General features: G+C 41.7%; 1 non-coding gene across 1 annotated transcript; it reads right to left on the bottom strand.

Moving 5' to 3' along the window:
- Positions 1-5,400: 5,400 nt before the first annotated feature.
- TRNAC-ACA (transfer RNA cysteine (anticodon ACA)) lies at positions 5,401-5,472 on the bottom strand. The gene has a single exon. It is a non-coding gene; the product is annotated as a tRNA-Cys (tRNA).
- Between the last annotated feature and the right edge of the window lie 11,586 nt (positions 5,473-17,058).

The raw sequence follows: 17,058 nt of genomic DNA, 5'->3' as shown, positions 1-17,058 counted from the left end.
CACTTCTCATATATTTTCCACTCCATCCCTCCTACTTCTAACTGTTAAGAGTTTATTGTGTTCTGGTTAATCCATCCTGTATTTCCTTCTTACAATGATAAGTAGATGTGTTCTTATTTTCCTTTCATCCTTTAACAAAAGCTGTGATAACACATATACTCTTTAGCACTTTGCCTTTTCACCTTAATAGCACTTTGCCTTTTCGCCTTAATAATATCTCCTAGAAATAAATCCACAGCAGTTCAGAGAGATCACCCTCCTTATTCTTTTTTTTATGTTGGGTGTGTGCGCCATAGTTTATTCAACCAATCTTCTAAGCTTAGTTACTTAGGAGGTTTTCAACAATTTGTAGTTACAAATGATGCGGCTATGAATAGCTTTTTGCACAGAATTTTTGTATTGTGGCAGATGTGAATTTTTAGCAATGGGATTTCTGGGGTGAAGGATAAGTGCATATATCATTTTGTTATTGCCAAATTCCCCTCTCCATATAGCACTTTCCCCTGCTTTGCAGTTCCACCAGCAATGTGTAAAACGATTACTATTTCTGACAGCCTTACTGACAGAGTGTACGGCTGCATGCATGCATGCTCTGTCATAGTTGTGGCTACTTTTTGCAACTCTTCGGACTGTAGCCTGCCAGCTCCTCTGTTGCAAACCTATTGGATAAGAGACAGCATTTCAGTGCAGTTTTAACTTGCATTTTCTTATTCTGAGTGAGGATAAACATCTTCCCATATGCATTAGGGCCATTTGAATCATTTTTTGTGAATTATCTGTTTGCCCCTTTTTCTAAGGATTTTTCATCTTTTTTCTCCGAACTTTAAAGAGTTCTTTAAAATTAGATATGTTAACTTTTTATCTGTGATAGCTGTCATGAATATTTTCTTCCAGTTTTATTGCCTCTGGATTATGAATTACACTTAGAAAGTCTGTTTCTATGTTGAAGCTGAAACTCCAATACTTTGGCAACCTGATGTGAAGAGCTGACTCATTTGAAAAGACCATGATGCTGGGAAAGATTGAAGGTGGGAGGAGAAGGGGACGACAGAGGATGAGATGGTTGGATGGCATCACCGACTCAATGGATGTGAGTTTGAGTAAACTCCAGGAGTTGGTGATGGACAGGGAGGCCTGGCATGCGCAGTCCATGGGGTCACAAAGAGCTGGACACGACTGAGTGACTGAACTGAACTGATGTTGAAGTTAAAGCAGAACTCATCCATGTTTCTTCCAGTAGTGGCGTGGTTTCATTAGCTGACTTTGGTATTCATTTAATTCCAGTTTTTTTCTTCTTCGGAAGATTTCTGATCTTATTTTTTCAAATCAGTTATTCATTTTTAAAAAGTGCTTAAAATATTTTACCAGTGACTTTCATGGTATGTATCAGGAGGGTCTTTCAGCAAGGTAGGATCTGGGCCTATCTTGCTGCCAGACATGGAAGTCAGCTAATTTCTGCTCTGCAGCCCTTAAAGAAGACAGCATGGTTTTTCTACACAGTTCCTAAACCCATAGTCTTACAACATGTCAATCCTTTTGGTAATTTGCTTTTGGCTAATAAGAATAGCAAGGAGAGATAAGAAAGCCTTCCTCAGGAATCAATGCAAAGAAATAGAGGAAAACAACAGAATGGGAAAGACTAGAGATCTCTTCAAGAAAATTAGAGATACCAAGGGAACATTTCATGCAAAGATGGGCTCAATAAAGGACATAAATGATATGGACCTAACAGAAGCAGAAGATATTAAGAAAAGGTGGCAGGAATACACAGAAGAACTGTACAAAAAAGATCTTCATGACCAAGATAATCACGATGGTGTGATCACTCACCTATAACCAGACATCCTGAAATGTGAAGTCAAGTGGGCCTTAGAAAGCATCACTATGAACAAAGCTAGTGCAGGTGATGGAATTCCAGTTGAGCTATTTCAATCCTGGAAGATGATGCTGTGAAAGTGCTGCACTCAATATGCCAGCAAATATGGAACACTCAGCAGTGGGCACAGGACTGGAAAAGGTCAGTTTTCATTCCAATCCCAAAGAAAGGCAATGCCAAAGAATGCTCAAACTACCGCACAATTGCACTCATCTCACACGTTAGTAAAGTAATGCTCAAAATTCTCCAAGCCAGGCTTCATCAATAAGTGAACTGTGAACTTCCAGATGTTCAAGCTGGTTTTAGAAAAGGCAGAGGAACCGGAGATCAAATTGCCAACATCCTTTGGATCATGGAAAAAGCAAGAGAGTTCCAGAAAAACATCTCTTTCTGCTTTATTGACTATGCCAAAGCCTTTGACTGTGTGGATCACAATAAACTGTGGAAAATTCTTCAAGAGATGGACCAGACCACCATCTGCCAGACCACCGGACCTGCCTCTTGAGAAACCTATATGCAGGTCAGGAAGCAACAGTTAGAACTGGACATGGAACAACAGACTGGTTCCAAATAGGAAAAGGAGTACGTCAAGGCTGTATATTGTCACCCTGCTTATTTAACTTCTATGCAGAGTACATCATGAGAAACTCTGGGCTGGATGAAGCACAGGCTGGAATCAAGATTGCCAGGAGAAATATCAATAACCTCAGATATGCAGATGATACCACCCTTATGGCAGAAAGTGAAGAGGAACTAAAAAGCCTCTTGATGGAAGTAAAAGAGGAGAGTGAAAAAGCTGGCATAAAGCTCAACATTCAGAAAACTAAGATCATGGCATCTGGTCCCATCACTTCATGGCAAATAGATGGGGAAACAGTGAAAACAGTGTCAGCCTTTATTTTTTGGGGCTCCAAAATCACTGCAGATAGTGATTGCAGCCATGAAATTAAAAGACGCTTACTCCTTGGAAGGAAATTTATGACCAACCTAGATAGCATATTGAAAAGCAGAGACATTACTTTGCCAACAAAGGTCTGTCTAGTCAAGGCTACGGTTTTTCCAGTGGTCATGTATTGATGTGAGATTTGGACTGTGAAGAAAGCTGAGCACCAAAGAATTGATGCTTTTGAACTGTGGTGTTGGAGAAGACTCCTGAGAGTCCCTTGGACTGCAAGGAGATCCAACCAGTCCATTCTAAAGGAGATCAGTCCTGGGTGTTCTTTGGAAGGACTGATGCTAAAGCTGAAACTCCAATACTTTGGCCACCTCATGCGAAGAGTTGACTCATTGGAAAAGACTCTGATGCTGGGCGAAATTGGGGGCAGGAGGAGAAGGGGACGACAGAGGATGAGATGGCTGGATGGCATCACTGACTCGATGGACGTGAGTTTGGGTGAACTCTGGGAGTTGGTGGTGGACAGGGAGGCCTGGCATACTGCAATTCATGGGGTCGCAAAGAGTCAGACATGACTTAGCGACTGAACTGAACTGAATCATACTATTTTCTTTTATAGATATTGTTTTTTTTGTTGGTAATTTGCTTTTGGCTAATCATACTATTTTCTTTTATAGGTTTTATTTTTTTTTAATAGGAATTTTTTTTTTTTTGTTAACATGCTGCATGTTAACTTTTTCTAAGGGTTTCTATGTGTATATGCTTAAATATGATAAAATATACATGAGTTTGTTGACTCTATTTTAAAAGGAAAGACCTTAAACAAAAGCAAGCAATTTGAAAATATGATGCTTGAATTCTGTACATGATCAGCAAATACTAATACAATTCAAATTTTCCTCAATACGTAAGCCCAAGCAGAAGCGTATTATTCAGTGTTAGAGGTATTTAACAGAGGAAATGAAATTCAAATAATATTTTAATAAGTTAGAAATATTTAAATTCTCCTTATCAATACACAAATGCACTTCAGTAGATCACTAGCAATTAGGAGATGTCCATACTGCTTTCTCTGTGAACTAGAGTTGATAAGGCATCAGATCAGATCAGATCAGATCAGTCGCTCAGTCATGTCCGACTCTTTGCAACCCCATGAATCGCAGCACGCCAGGCCTCCCTGTCCATCACCAACTCCCAGAGTTCACTGAGACTCACGTCCATCGAGTCAGTGATGCCATCCAGCCATCTCATAATAGCCTATATTTATTGTATATGTGGCTCTTTTATAGCCAAAAAAGTGCCAATATTTCACATAGTAGCCATTCCATGTATTAGCAATATAACAGATAAAAAGGAAACTCAGATTTTTTTGAAAATCCCTCTTTCTTGTCCTATTATATGTTCCTGGACCTGATCTAATGCAGTTGTTGTTTCTGGCACTCAGAGCTTCTGAATTCAACTCCACAGATATTGCTCTGAGCAGTTCTATACATAAGTGAAAAATATTTCACACAGGCTCCATCCAAGTAAGGATTAGCTTTCTATTAGCTGATTTGGGGTCTACTACCCTCCAAACCTCACTGTAAGTTCTCTTATGTTGTGGATTTGGTAAATGGTTTTAGATGAGCTGTTGGTTAAAAAAGAAAGCTGCTAGGACTTTTACCAGATCAAACATAATCTCCACTGCCAAAGACAGATTTTGAAAATCATTGTAAATTTTATGATGAAGTGTGGAAATCTGAAAAGAAGCCTTGTTTCAAAAAATGGAAAAATTTCTCCGTAAAATCTTCCAAAAGTTCACAATCTATAACGCATGCTTCTCCTTAATTTCCTCTTTCACTCACTTCCTTGTTCCCAGCAGCTGCATGGGCTTTGCAGCCAGCACTCTTCAGAGAGTTTGCCTCATCAGAATTTGTGGACTGAAAGAATAATCCAGCCCTAGTGGACAGTATAGGAAGACATGTTGGCAAATCCCTTAGATCGGAAATGGTCTGAATGATGGATGGTCTGATGCTATATAATTTAAATCAATTTTAATATGGAATCATATCCACTAAAATCTTTAATTCCCGGGTGAGAAAGTTACTGTTTTCAGGATTGGTTATAAATATTGCAGGAAGCACATGCAGCAAATTATTATTAAATTAATTCTAAGAATGTGAACTATTTGAGGGCTAGAGTTATGGTTGCTATCAAAGGAAACTAAATACATCGAAGCTACATGATGCTTGATGTGAAATATCTGTGGGAAATATGAGGCTCCTTTTCTTTGCTCTGGCTCATAGTGGGTTTTAGACTTCATTCACAGACCTGGTTCTTGTCTGAGGTTCACAACCATCTTGTGAGGCACATGGTCCAGAAAACTTCCGTCTCCTTTGAGGAGAGAGAAATCTGACAATTAGAAGGGTTAATTGACCTTCTATAGTTTCCAGTAGTATTGGCAGGGTCCAGGCTGAAACACAGACCTCTGGACTCTTCACTGTGTGCTGTTCCTATTATATAGTGGAGTGAAGTTGCTCAGTCATGTCCGACCCTTTGTGACCATGGACCGTAACCTACCAGGCTCCTCTGTCCATGGGATTTTCCAGGCAAGAATACTGGACTGGGTTGCCATTTCCTTCTCCAGGAGATCCCTAGCCAGGAATTGAACCCGGGTCTCCCGCATTGTAGGCAGATGCTTTACCATCTGAGCCACCAGGGAAGTCCTGTTTCTGTTATAACATCAAGAGAAAATAAAACTTGACGCAGGAAAAAGAAAGGAAAGGGAAAACAAGTTCAATTTCATAGGTTGTTAGAAATAGTAGGTTTATGTTAACAATATTTTTAAATGTAGTTAATTTAGTGAAACTTGGAATGGACTCCCTGCCTGGGGTGTAAGTGAGGGGGGAATGTCTTGATTAAAAAAAAAATCAGATATAAGGTAAAAATAAGATTTGTGGAATAATAAAGCTCTTGGAGGCGTAAATGATGCCATTGACTCTACAAGTTAGGTGGGTTGGTTTTCATCTCTTACTGGAGATCCTTAGCCTACCTGTCCACATGCCATGAAATTGCCCATCCTCTCAGGCTTTGTGGGAATTTTCTGAGAGAAGGCACGTCCCATCCTCACTCTGCACCAAGGGGATTGATAGCCATGTTCTGGGTAGCCATCCATTTACCAAAAAGTCCCAGAAACTATAATGGGACTTTAGTTGCAGACCAGGGGAAAGAAGATGCTGAGAGTAAAGGAAGGCACAGACGGCATTCAGAAGGCACGTGCCTGAGTGTCATTATTGTTTAAAAATTTCCTGATGTGGAGCCTCACCTAACATCTATGTGGCATAGATGTTGTACCACACACTGTAACATAGATTAAGGGCCAGATTAAGCAACGTATTTTTATTCTTTAAGAGTAAATCAACAGGTAGAAGAAGATTCCCAGGGCTGCAGACAACAGCCCTTTTCATGGCTTCTGTTTGTTGCCAGACATGCTAAGACTTGTGCATCTTAAACTGTGGAATAAAATCCCTCCATTGTTATTTCTTGGCTCTTAAGAAATTACTGTAGAAATTCAATCTCTAGTTCATTTGGTGACATATGTACAAAATGCCTAACACGTGTGTGAAAAGGCAGTTAAATGCAACATCAATTAAGTTAGCACTTAAAAAATGGTTTTGGATAGTTAAAACTCTTGAATCTGATGAGGTGGTTAAGCCATATTTCAAGATACAATCTAAAGGACTGTATTAGGTCTAAGAGCTCTTTGCAAATCCCACTTGAATTTCATAGCATGATGGTCTATCTGTGTTAACAGAGTTGTTAAAATGTAAATCACTAAGAGTAAATCCTGATGAAAGGAGCTATGCCAAGTTGAGGTTAAGAGAGTTTTGAAATTTTCCTTGTAGCTGTGGCTGGGTCTAGGGCTGGGGCTAAGCTGGAGCCCAGCTGGGGCCAGTGTTAACACATAAGGCAAACTCTTCTTAGAATACAGAAGGGGCTTTAGGAAGTTAAATGCAAACCTAACAATGATTAGAGGAAATCTTATTCATGATGAATTAAGACTTGTAAGTACAAATTAGACCAAACCACCGAGCTATTTTCTTGAGCAGCCTCATTTTTATCCCCCACAATGACGAGTCTGAACCCTCCATGCCTTCTGCTGACTGCTAACACATTCATGTATACATGTAGGTCTGAACCCTATTCTAATGGTTCAAAACCCATATGTAAATGTCAGTCCTCAAAATCCAGCCCTCCCGAAGCCCTTACGTGGCAGATGAGAGGATGGAAAGGAAGCCACCTTGGGATAAAGTTCTCTGTTTAGGCATCTTTCCAGGCTATAGTCCAATGTCTACACTAGCTGCCAGAAAGGTCTCCTCCAAACACAAATCCAGTCATGCTACACTCAATTTAAAACCCTTCTGGGATACTGCACCAGCTTCCTTCCCACCTTTTTCAAGCAGTTCACACTCAGGCCCTCTCACGTCTCATCATCTTTGCTTACGTGGCCCCTTCTGCCTGGAAAAAAGCAATAACCAAAAACCCTCCAAGATCCATTTAGTTCTCAAGGCTCTATTTTTGCTCCTTTTCTTTTGTGAAGACTTCCATGATCTTTCATATCTGTCTCCGCTTTTAAGACATGACTATGTGGTTCACTGTTCTCTGTGTGCCCACAGAATACAGATTCTGTACTTACTTACAGATTATATTATGAATGAATATTCATGCCCATGTGTGCATATGAATGAGTATGCATACATTTGAACTGTATGAATGTTGAGCTTGTTGAGGGCTGAGCCATATTGTATCATACGTATTGTATTGTATATATACCTTGTGTGTGTGTGTGTATATATATATATATATATAGTATAGTATAGTGCTAGCTCTTAGAAAATGATTAATTGGTCAATTAGATGAACACTTGCAACAGTCCCAGAAGAACACAAAGTTTCTGGTTATATGAGAGTTGTCTTTACAGAAGAGAATGTTAAGAATGTCCCAAGTTCACTTGGATGTTAACTGGACTTACCCTGGTGATTATTTTGCAATAAATACAAATATCAATCATTGTGTTGTACTCCCCAGGTTGGCAGATGCCCAATATGCTAGTGGAGAAGGGCAGAGAAATAGCTCCAGAAGGAATGAAAAGGCTAAGCCAAAGTGGAAACAGCACCCAGTTGTGGATGTGTCTGGTGGTGAAAGTAAAGTCTGATGCTGTATTGTATGGAGAACAATAGTGCATAGGAACCTGGAATGTTAGATCCATGAATCAAGGAAAATTGGAAGTGGTCAGACTTGCAATGGCAAGTGTAAACATCAACATTTTAGGAATCAGTGAACTAAAATGTACGGGAACAGGCGAATTTAATTCAGATGACCATTATATCTACTAACGTGGGCAAGAATCCCTTAGAAGAAATGGAGTCAACAAAAGAGCCCAGAATGCAGTACTAGGGTGCAATCTCAAAAACAACAAAATGATCACTGTTCAACTTCCAAGGCAAACTGTTCAATATCACAGTAATCCAAGTGTATGCCCCAACCAGTAATGCTGAAGAAGCGGAAATTGAAAAGTTCTGTGAAGACTTACAAGACCTTCTAGAACTAACATCCAAAAAAGGTGTCCTTTTATCATAGGGGAATCAAATGCAAAAGTAGGAAGTCAAGAGATACCTGGAGTAACAGGCAAATTTGGCCTTGGAGTACAAAATGAAGCAGGGCAAAGGCTAACAGAGTTTTGCCAAGAGAACACACTGGTCATAGTAAACATCCTTTTCCAACAATACAAGAAACAACTCTACACATGGACATCACCAGACGGTCAATACCGAAATCAGATTGGTTATGTTCTTTGCAGCTGAAGATGGAGAAGCTCTGTGGAGTCAGCAAAAACAAGACAGGGAGCTGACTGTGGCTCAGATCATTAACTCCTTATTGCCAAATTCAGACTTAAATTGAAGAAAGTAGGGAAAACCACTAGGCCATTCAGGTATGACCTAAGTCAAATGCCTTACAATTATACAGTGAAAGTGACAAACAGATTCAAGGGATTAGATCTGATGGACATAGTGCCTGAAGAACTATGGATAGAGGTTTGTAACATGGTACAGGAGGCAGTGATCAAAACCATTCCCAAGGAAAAGAAAGGCGAAAAGGCAAAATGGTTGCCTGAGGAGGCTTTACAAATAGCTGAGAAAAGAAGAGAAACAAAACGCAAAGGAGAAAAGGAAAGATATATCTATCTGAATGCAGAGTTCCAAAGAATAGCAAAGAGAGATAAGAAAGTCTTCCTAAGTGACGAATGCAAAGACATAGAGGAAAACAATTGAATGGGAAAGACTAGCGATCTCTTCAAGAAATTAGAGATACCAAGGGAATATTGTATGCAAAGATGGGCACAATAAAGGACATAAATGGTATGGACCTAACAGAAGCAGAAGATATTAAGAAGAGGTGGCAAGAATACACAGAAGAACTGTACAAAAAAGATCTTAATGACCCGGATGACCATGATGGTGTTGTCACTCACCTAGAGCCAGACATCCTGGAGTGTGAAGTCAAATGGGCCTTAGGAAGCATCACTATGAAGAAAGCTAGTGCAGGGGATGGAATTCCAGCTGAGCTATTTCAAATCCTAAAAGATGATGCTGTGAAAGTGCTGCACTCAATATGCCAACAAATTTGGAAAACTCAGCAGTGGCCATAGGACTGGAAAAGGTCAGTTTTCATTCCAATCCCAAAGAAAGGCAATGCCAAAGAATGCTCAAACCACTGCACAATTGCACTCATCTCACACGCTAATAAAGTAATGCTCAAAATTCTCCAAGCCAGGCTTCAACAGTACATGAACTGTGAACTTCCAGATGTTCAAGCTGGTTTTAGAAAAGCCATAGGAATCAGAGCTCAAATTGCCAACATCCTTTGGATCATAGAAAAAGCAAGGGAATTCAGAGAAACATCTACTTCTGCTTCACTGACTATGCTGACACCTTTGACTGTGTGGATCACAACAAACTGTGGGAAATTTTTAAAGAGTTGGGAATACCAGACCACCTTACCTGCCGCCTGCAAAACCTGTATGCTGGTCAAGAAGCAACAGTTAGAATATAAGATGTAATGACAGACTGGTTCAGAATTGGGAAAGGAGTACATCAAGGCTGAATATTGTCACCCTGTTTATTTAGTTTATATGCAGAGTGCATCATGCAAAATGCCAGCCTGGATGAAGCACAAGCTGGAATCAATATTGCTGGGAGAAATACCAGTAACCTCAGATATGCAGATGACACTGCCCTTATAGCAGAAAGCAAAGAGGCCTTAAAAAGGCCTCTTGATGAAGGTGAAAGAGGAGTGAAAAGGCTGGCTTAAAACTCAACACTGAAAATACTAAAATCATGGCATCTGATCCCATAACTTCATAGCATATAGATGGGGAAACAATGGAAACAGTGAAAGACTATTTTTGGGGGCTCCACAATCACTGTGGATGGTGACTGCAGCTATGAAAATTAAAAGAAGATACTTGCTTGTTCCTTGGAAGGAAAGCTATGACAAACCTAGACAGCATACTGAAAAGCAAAGGCATTACTTTGTCAACAAAGGTCTGTCTAGTCAAAGCTATGGTTTTTCCAGTAGTCATGTGTGGATGTGAGAGTTTGACCATAGAGAGGCTGAGTGTCAAAGAATTGATGCTTTTGAACTGTGGTGTTGGAGAAGACTCTTGAGAGTCCCTTGGACTGCAAGGAGATCCAACCAGTCAATCTTAAAGGAAATCAGTCCTGAATATTCCCTGGAAGGAATGATGCTGAAGCTCCAACACTTTGGCAACCTGATACAAAGAGCCAACTCATTGGAAAAGACCCTAATGTACAACTGAAACTAATATAGTTATACTGATTGGTGCTACTGCTGCTGCTAAGTCGCTTCAGTTGTGTCCGACTCTGTGCGACCCCATAGACAGCAGCCTACCAGGCTCCTCCATCTATGGGATTTTCCAGGCAAGAGTGCTGGAGTGGGGTGCCATTGCCTTCTCTGAGTTATACTGATTATACCTTAATAAAAAATTACTCCTGAAAAAAGAATCTTGCAAGCTAAAGGACTGTTGTTTTGCCTTGACTCCTTGCTGTGCTGTGTTTAGTCACTCAGTCGTGTCCGAGTCTTTATGACTCCATGGACTGTAGCCCACCAGGCTCCTTTGTCCATGAGGTTTCCCAGGCAAGAATACTGGAGTGGGTTTCTGTGCCCTCCTCCATGGAATCTTCCTAACCCAGAGAATGAACTCAGGTCTCCCACATTGCAGGCAGATTCTTTACCATCTGAGCCACCAAAGAAGCCCTCAACCCCATCTTGACTCTTTAAGTGAATACTAAACACAAAAATGTTGCAGATAGGGAAAACTCAATGGGAGTTGCAGACACTGTGATAGCTGAGGTCACTACAAAGCTTGACTCTGAAGCTTTGTAAAGCTTTACATGACATCACTTCATTCTCTTAAAGGAGAAACCACAAGTAAAGCCAGTATCTTGGTAGAGAGCTGATGTTCAGCAGAGGTAAGGTCTCATTTCTGTCCCATCTCTCTCCATTCCTCTGCTGAAGTGCAGACTACCTGGTCCTTGAATTCAGTCATTCTGCTGCTCGACAAATGTTTATTGAGCATCTGCTCCTTTGCCAGGACTGCCTCAGGCTCTGGAGATACCATGGGGAATATGGTGGGCATAATGATGCCTTTGCAAAGCATGCCATGCCACAAACATTGATGTTCCCCGAAGATCCCTCCTGCCCTCTGTTTTCTTCTATACGTGCTTCTTGTAAGATATAATTTATATTGTGCTTTCAACATTGATGATTCCATCTTTATCCCAAATCTCCCTTCTGAGCTCCAGATTTGTATATCCAATGCCAGTTAGACATTCCCACCTAGAGGTCTTTTAAGCACATCACGTGCAACCTGCCCATGGCTTAACCCATCATTTCCTTCCCAATGCCTAGTTTTCTCTTTCTGATCCCAGTGAGTATCATCACTGGGTCTTCATACTCCAAATTCTGGAATCATCAACTTCAATGAATATTTGTTGGGTGCCTCCTTTGAACCTTGCACAGGGAGGATATTTTGATATACATGGTCTAATCTTTGGCTTTCTTCTTCTTCTTCTTACCAGCCTTTCATCCCTTGTTTGCCATATCCAACCTGACTTGAGTCTAATCAGTTTGATGACTACATAGTTTCTTTCCCCCTCCTCTTCCTCTCTGAAGCTGGTGTCCTAATTAAAGTTTCAAAACCTTTCACTTTTATCACTGGAATCCATTGAGAATAAAGTCTTTGCCCAGCTTGTTATCTAATGTCCTGCATGACCTGACTCAGACCCAACTACATAGCCTTACCTCCCTTTCTGCCCTTTTCCCAGAGACTTGATCTCTAGCCACACTGAATGACTCTTTCTTAAATATGTCCTTCTCTACCACGGCATCTTGCCAGAGGTGGTTCCATTTCCCTGGATGGCTTTTTTCCTATTCTAGACTTTTTGAAATTCTACCCAGGCTTAAAGATCCTCTGCTGTTGTTGTTGTTCAGTCGCCAAGTTGTGTCCGACTCTCTGTGACCCCATGGACTGCAGTGAGCCAGGCTTCCTGTCTCTGTTTCCAGTTTTCTGGCATTTCCTTAGATTATAGTAGGCTCTGCTTCCCCTGCACTTCCAGAGAGATTGCTTTGTATACTGGTGGTCACAGCCACCTCAGGAGAGCTTAGTGTGGAGTGCTAGAGGGAGCAGGCTCTATCTAGAGTTGGTGTGTCTGGTGCCACTTCTAATTTGAAATAGGACCATGCATCATTGATCATAATCCACTTGATGCCCTCAGTGGAGATGCATCATGGATGGAGAACATACCAAACCAGCGCACCTTCAGGAGCTTTGCCACTTGATTTGGTTAAAAAAGGAAAAGTTGTTTGTAACACATAAATGTCCTGTGAAAACAAAACAAAGCAAAACATTTGGACCAAGTATGATCAGATCCCTGTGGGAGTTTCAAGACAAAGGGCATGGAGCAGACAACTAGGTCAAGGCTGTTTAGCCACAGAGTAATAAAATGGGATCAGCACAGCAGTGATAACATCAAGGCAAGACGCTCAATACTTGTCACATCATATGTCAGGGTGCGTTAGGTAATCGCTGTCCTATTTTCCTGCATCTGTGAGATAAGGTAACTTGCCTATGATTGTTGAGGAGAAACACGATGGCATGCAGGCAGTTGTAGCCAGGATCTTTATCATGAATCAGATGAAGTTCAACCCAGGGTAAAATTCAACAGTCTGGAAAAGCATAGACGGAGCATAATTTGGACGAAAACAACAACAACAAAACACTTTACATTTTTCTTAATTATATTTTACCTTTTGAATTACATGGGAAATCATTTAAAAACTTTGATTTTTCTAGTAAAGCAATGCAGCGTGCCAAGAATACTGACATTTGGAGTTTATATATTGGGAAATAAAACCACCTACTGAAGTAGGGGTGCCATTGAAACAGGCCAAAGTTTCTCACCTGAGGATGCTGTTATTACTTGATAATGATAGCAGGTGACTCTGTTCTGGGAAGGTGTCCCTACGTCCCTGCCACCCTGCCCAGGCATTCTCTCCCTCCTCTGGGCACCCACCACCTTGCGGGCATATACCAATTATAACATTTTTCAGGCCTTACTTAAATAATTGTGTTTTTTGTTTCCCTTCTAGACTTAAGGCTCCTATGGGATCTCCAGGAGATTTCTTAAATGATTTGTGTTTCACCCAACAATGAAATTCTAAGTTTTGTTTTGCCTTTTTTTTTTTTTTTTTTAAATAAATTACCCTTACTTTAGTGAGGCAAGAAAGCTAAGTGAGAACTCAGAAGAAGAATGTGAACCATTTCATCTGGGGTCCTCCTCCCTGGCCAGAACGGAGTGAGAGGAAATTCAGACATCAAACACGTGAAAGCTTGCTAGGTCTTTTTGAAGGGGTGAGCATCTGCTGAGAATTGTTCCTCATGAGGAAGAAGGATGCTAACTGCACAATTCTGTCAGGGTCTAATAAGGAAAAGACATTCAGGACTCTGAATTGCACCAAACCATGCAGCTCTGGAAAAGACTCTGAGAGTCCCTTGAACTGCAAGGAGATCAAACCAGTAAATCCTAAAGAAATCAACCCTGAATATTCACTGAAAGGACTGATGCTGAAGCTCCAGTACTTTGGCCAACTGATGCAAAGGGCCGACTTATTGGATAAGACCCTGATGCTGGAAAAGATTGAAGGCAGGAGGAGAAGGGGATGACAGAGGATGAGATGGTTGGATGGCATCATCACCTCAAAGGACATGAGTTTGAGCCAACTCTGGAAGACATGAAGAGTAGGGAAGCCTGGCGTGCTGTAGTCCATGGGGTCGCAAAGAGTTGGACATGACTTAGCGGCTGAACAACAGCAAAGCAGCTCTGAGGGCCAGGACACAGGAGCAGCACCCACCCCCCACCACCACCCCACCCCATGAAGCGGAGCCTGGATTCCCCTTCTGGGTTGTTGGGCTGGCTGCCTTTTGGTGTCTGCATAAGAGGGACTGTGCTTATAAGGAGGAGCCTGGGTGGGTCCTGCAAGGGTTCTACTCTTCCACCCCTCCCTGACCCCTCCACACAGGTGTCTCTCTACTGAAAAGACCAGGCTTGGGGTCTGCAGCCCTTGTTCAAACAGGTACCACCAGGAGCCAACTGGGTCACCTGGAGCTCTGAACGCTTTTCCCCATCTCCCTGCTGAGCATTAGAAATGCCTTGCTCTCTCAGTGTTAGAGAAGAGATCTGAGAGCCAGTGAGATGAAGGATGGGAAAGGACTTTGTACGAGAATGTCTGATAACCCCCATTAGCCCTTTACTCCCTGAACCAAAACAAAGCCCTTTGTGAGAAGGCAGCTTTGCATGGAAGGGGTCAGACATTAATCATCAGTCAGTAACCACTTCTTGCTCCTTCCCAGGTGGTTCAGTGATTAAGAATTTGCCTGCCAGTGCAGGAAATGCAGTAGATGCAGGGTCAGTCCCTGGGTTGGGAAGATACACTTGAGAAGGGAATGGCAACTCACTCCAGTATTCTTGCCTGAAGAATTCTGTAGACAGAGCAGCCTGGTGGGCTACAGTCCATGGGGTCGCAAAGAGTGGAACATGACTGAGCACACACAAGCAGTAACTTCTTGACTCTTCCCTGAGTGACCTTATCTGAGAATGGGGTTCAAGGGGAAGATTGAAAGAATGTACGCTTCAGTAGGGACACCAGGTGGGGCAGGCTCGTCAGACAGCAGGATAAGGATTCCACTCGCTGTCTGAAAGAGGAGTGAGAAAAGACAGAAGAGATGTTGGGGATTACGGTGTTGGAGAGAAGGATGGAAAGGAACAGAAAACCCTCCCCTGCCTGGGATGGTTCCTGGGCTGACCTTGGCCTGGAAGGGAGTAGATTGAGCCAGAGACCCCTGCTGCTCTGCCTGACCTGGGAGCCTTGTCCAGGCAATGCACTGGGAGCAGGGACAAAACTCGAGGCAATAATGGCCTATCTCTTCACTGAGCGTGAGAGTCAAGCTCATAAAGAGAGTTGGTGGAGAGGCGATTGTGCCAGAAAAAACAGGCAAGCAAAACAGAACTTCACCCAGGACTGCAGGCTGACAGAATGAATATAAGAACGTGGATTCTTTCTGAAATAGAAACTGGGCTATAAACAGCTAAACATGTGAAGGGGAAAAGATTGCACAGAGGAAACCATTCCCTTCAAGGTGTGTGTTGTTAAAACTGGGCCAAAGAACTAAACAGACATTTCTCCAAAGAAGACATACAGATGGCTAACAAACACATGAAAAGGTGCTCAACATCACTCATTACCAGAGAAATGCAAATCAAAACCAGAATGAGGTACCATCTCACGCCGGTCAGAATGGCTGCTATCAAAACATCTACAAATGATAAATGCTGGAGAAGGTGTGGAGAAAAGGGAGCCCTCTTACACTGTTGGTGGGAATGCAAACTAGTATGGCCACTATGGAGAACAGTGTGGAGATTCCTTAAAAAACTGGAAATAGAACTGCCATATGACCCAGCAATCCCACTGCTGGGCATACACACTGAGGAAACCAGAATTGAAAGAGACACGTGTACCCCAATGTTCATCGCAGCACTGTTTATAATAGTCAGGACATGGAAGCAACCTAGATGTCCATCAGCAGACGAATGGATAAAAAAGCTGTGGTACATATATACAATGGAATATTACTCAGCTATTAAAAAGAATGCATTGAATCAGTTCTAATGAGGTGGATGAAACTGGAACCTATTATACAGAGTGAAGTAAGTCAGAAAGAAAAACACCAATACAGTATATTAACGCATATATATGGAATTTAGAAAGATGGTAACGATGACCCTATATGCAAGACAGCAAGAGACACAGATGAAAAGAAAAGTCTTTTGGACTCTGTGTGAGAAGGCGAGGGTGGAATGATTTGAGAGAATAGTATTGAAACGTGTATATTATCATATGTGAAATGAATTGCCAGTCCAGGTTCGATGCATGAGACAGGGTGCTCAGGGTTGGTGCACTGGGATGACCCTGAGGGATGGGGTGGGGAGCGAGGTGGGAGGGGGGTTCAGGATGGGGAACACATGTACGCCCATGACTGATTCATGTCAAAGCATGGCAAAAACCACTACAATATTGTAATTAGCCTCCAATTAAAATAAATAAATTTTAAAAAATGTATGTTGTTAGTCTTCAGAGTACATCTCATTTTTACCTCCCTAAACAAGTGGCCCTTAAAGCAGGGTTTCTTGGCCTTAGCAACTATGGACAATTGGGGCCAGTTAGCTCTTTCTTGTTTGCTGAGGGGCTGTCCTGTGCATTGTAAGCTATTTAGCAGCATCCGTGGTCTCTACCCAGTAGCACCCTGTCCTCAGAGTGACAATAAAACATGACTCTGGATGTTTCTAGAAATGCCACAAGGGTAAAATTCACCCCTGTCTGAGAACCACTGGCTTAAATGTTCTTTGTTACTTTGTTCAGCTCTTTCTAGATGTCAGCTTTTCTTTTTTTTCCATCACTGGGCTAAGTTTATACACCCTGCTTTACATAATTTGCTCATCTCTTCGACCACGTTTCATTCTCCATTAAGTTTTAATGTTAGTAGGAAATGACATTTTGGAAGCTCAAGTAAGATTGTGTTTCAGCAAGTGGTAGATTGACCATTTAACTAATTAGCAGCATAATTAGCACATTTTTGAGTTTACTGATAGGAACAATCTGGAGGGGGTAG

The sequence above is a fragment of the Bos taurus genome, chromosome 11 (genome assembly GCF_002263795.3).
Source record: "Bos taurus isolate L1 Dominette 01449 registration number 42190680 breed Hereford chromosome 11, ARS-UCD2.0, whole genome shotgun sequence".
NCBI lineage: Eukaryota > Metazoa > Chordata > Mammalia > Artiodactyla > Bovidae > Bos > Bos taurus.
This window is presented reverse-complemented; position numbering and strand designations above follow the sequence as displayed.